This window comes from Euprymna scolopes, chromosome 28 (assembly GCF_053919585.1).
Source record: "Euprymna scolopes isolate OS-2025 chromosome 28, ASM5391958v1, whole genome shotgun sequence".
NCBI lineage: Eukaryota > Metazoa > Mollusca > Cephalopoda > Sepiida > Sepiolidae > Euprymna > Euprymna scolopes.
In genome coordinates, this window is record NC_136509.1 from 54,047,232 (window position 1) to 54,051,273 (window position 4,042).

The following is a 4,042-nucleotide window of genomic DNA, read 5'->3' on the forward strand; positions in this document are numbered from 1 at the left end:
TTTCCATGTTTGAGTAAATCGTCGGGATGCCATTAATCTGGAAATATGTTTCTATATAATTAGAAAAAGAAATTAAAATAAAAATACCAGCGATGGTTGACGAAAGAAAAACCGAATGAATTCATGAAATGATCAACGTTTCGTCCCTATTGCAGCGGAGATCTTCAGGATATTAAAAGGAAAAATGCAGAAGAAAAAAACGATCATAGATCATACGTAAATGAAAAGGAAACAGTTTTAGAATCCTAACCATATCGGGAAGGAAACTATGTGTGTGTATGATACACACTATATTCGCAAGGAAAAAACATTCTTTATATATATATATATATATATATATATATATATATATATATATATATATTGTCGGAATTATTTCACCAACAAGAAGAGGGGGGTGTAAGAAAAGGCAGTAAAGGCTTTCAACGAAATGGTGACGTTGCTTACAAGCAGTATTTTCTTTCCTTGTAAAAGTAACAATTAACTGGTAACGTTTGCCGAACAACAGTAACGAGGTAATCAGTCTAAGAGACGCCAACCGACTAGCAAGCTAGGTAATTAGTTTCTTAACTAATCACTAACCCGTAGTGAGACAACTCCTTTTATACATACTAACTCTCAGTGGCGAGAATTCCAACGTGATTTCCAACGAGATTAGAATATCTATTTAACTTAGTAGGAAATAGACACCCAGTTTCTCAGTAACAGCAAACAGCAGTTCAGTGTCTTTTCTTCCATCCGACCCACTCCCGATAAGTCAAATCAATTTCAATTCTTACAATATATATATGAAGACAGTAGGAGCTGGAAATGAAGACACAGAACTATATATTGGTGGATATAAATTGGTTCATTTATTCATTTATTCAATAAGGGAATACAATCGATTAGTTGAGGGATAGAAAGGACTCTTTATGCCATATATATATATATATATATATATATATATATATATATATATATATATATATATATATATATATATATATATATATATATATATATATATATATATATATATATATATATATATATATATATATATATATATATATATATATATATATATATATATATATATATATATACATATACATACACGGCATAATCATGTTGACACACCGGTTCTGGTCAGATTACCGAAGTTAAGCAACGTTTGAGCCTGGCTAATACCAGATGGGTGACCATTTGGGAATTCTAGGCGCTGTATGTGCTCTCCGCTTATCTCGGCATTGTTTCCAGTCGTCTTGTACCTCAACTTGCCACTGGTATGCAACAATGTTGACTCAGGAGAGGCGTGGTTAGAGGTTGCGCAAGTCTTGCCACACAAATTTCACGCGCAGGCACCCTTACAGTGGGTATCCATAGTCTGTCAAGACTGATGGAAGCCTTCATATATATATATATATATATATATATATATATATATATATATATATATATATATATATATATATAATCGTAATATATTGTTTTCTTTTCTTTTTACTATAATTTTCGCATATAATTTCGTTTTTATGTGGTTCTAATCATAGTGTCACAATAAATACAAAAGAATTTCTTTAGTTTAACAAGATATATTATTAGTAATTGCTGCCGTTGGACTTTATTTTCGGATGGCTTAATGTTCTTAATTACTTATAGACATTTGGAAAGTTTTTGATGTCAGATGATAATCCAGCTCATAGGAAAATATTTCGGCAAATTGTCAATTACATCCTCCTGTGAGTGAGTATAGAATTACTTTTGTTCCCGGCAATAAAGCAAAGATTCAACACGAGGAGAATCAAAGTTGTGAACAATATGCATTTTCTACGCGTATAAAAAAAATATTGTGATTATGTTTAATTGGTTATCGAAAATTGGAATAGATAAGGAAATATAAAAGTTTTCTTTTTATTAACGACGTAAGCAGACATTGATGTGAAATCTATATAATTATAAAACTCAAATGATCTTGTAACGATGTATGTAACCCACTTTCCGGTTTACGACATCCTGTTGCGCATGCGCGCATGACCTGCGCTATGAAATATTAATGTTATTATTTCGAAATTATTATTTAACATGGGAAGAGTGGAGCTTAAAATAACTTAAACATAATACAGAAATGAACGATGTAAAAAAAAAAGCAGATATATCAAAATTTGAATTTAACTATAATAAGTATCATGGTCTCTGTGCACATTTACCTATAAGTATGGCCAACCACTTATAATTCAGTAACTGAAATTTTTTTTCAAAAATAATCAATTATAATAAACAGAACGACTCATAGAAATCTATATATATTCTTTTTTTTTTTTCATTTTAATATACTTTCATAGTAATGTTTTTCTTATGTCAAAAAAAAATATTTTCTTTACGTCACAAGTGTCACGCTCATACATTAATTCCATAGCTAATATAAAATACTGACCCAACGGGTCACGGATAGTCTAGATTATTATTAGAAATGACACAATATTATGAACGTGATATAATGTTTGGAACAAATTTGAAACAAATTTGAAATAAAAAGAACAAAATACACACACACACACACACACACAAACACAAAAGAAGAAAACGGCCGTTCAGAATGAAATATGAATATTATTGAACAGAGGCTATCAATAACAAACTTCGTAATGTAATTTTAAAAGATTCATGAATGCCCCATGAGTATCACGAGCACTTTCGATTCTTTATCTTGTCGAATCATCTTCCTATGACAACAAAAAACAAACAAACAAAAAGCCAAAGAAAAGAAGACAACAAAAATATCAGTATGTGAAGTCGTAATACGTTTAAATAATAAACCGACAGAGTTCATAAAAGCTTTTGACAAATTAAATTCCGGAATGCCAGAATTAGCTTCAAGCGATTGTATTTTATGTTAGACACTGTAAAATATTGTTATTCGTTTGCAACGTTATTTATTGTATGTTGCTTGGTTTAAACAAAGATAGCTTCAATATTTTTAAGTTTTTGAAAATAAGTTTTGGGGTGTAATAATTTTGTGCTGAAATCAGGAGACGTCACTTGTTATATTCTTAAATGCTGATATATTAAATATTACAAGATGTGTGTTGAGCTATTTTGGAACCACGTTTAATGGTCTCGCATATGACGTCTTCGGCTATTCTTTCTTAATTCTTCTCTTTTCTCCGGCTTTGGCCATCTGAAGATAATTCAAAAGTGCTCTCTCTCCCTCACTCTCTCTCTCTCTCTATCTCTCTCTCTCTCTCTCTCTCTCTATATATATATATATATATATATATATATATATATATATATATATATATATATATATATCGGAATCGGGAATCGGAAAAATCGGAACTTTTTTGGGTATCGGAATCGCTATTGGAATCGGAAAAATTATAGTCTAATTTCCGATTCAAAACCGATTCTTTAAAATTTTTAAATAAAAAATGAAACAACCCCAAATTGTTTTTTCATTATTATTAAAAGTTATTCCTTTACAACATAAGACTGAGGAGGGTCACAACATTTATAACTTGCTTATTGCCTTCATAATCATTTCACATCTATTCTCTAAAATGTTTATGTGCCTTCATCGGAGGGAGTTCATATGATTATTAACAAGTTTTCAATGCTCTGAGCGGAGGGGGTTAAATTTCGTTGATGCTACCTGTGCATTGGGGTAGTTGTCACCGGCTTCTTCTGAAATAATTAAAGTTTTGTGGCACTTTTCTGGGCACAAGGAAATATTCAGACTCTCCAAACCTAATTTAATTTGTTTTTATTAGTTTTTATTGTAAGCAAAGTAAATATTCTAGAGTTCACTTGCCTATTCAATATCACAGATTAAAAAAAAAATTCACACCTATTTGATTAATGGCCATATGGTGTATATTAGAGACTTCGCACTTTAAGATCAAAGATTTAACATCCTTGGCATTTTTTTTTTCTGGCGATGGTTTTATCTGATCATCACATCCTTTGAAATAGTTCATGTTTCCTTAGATTTTGTTTGGTTTTGGCACAAGTGAAAATATAGATGAAAATTTCACACGTTTATCAAAACTTTGGAAGA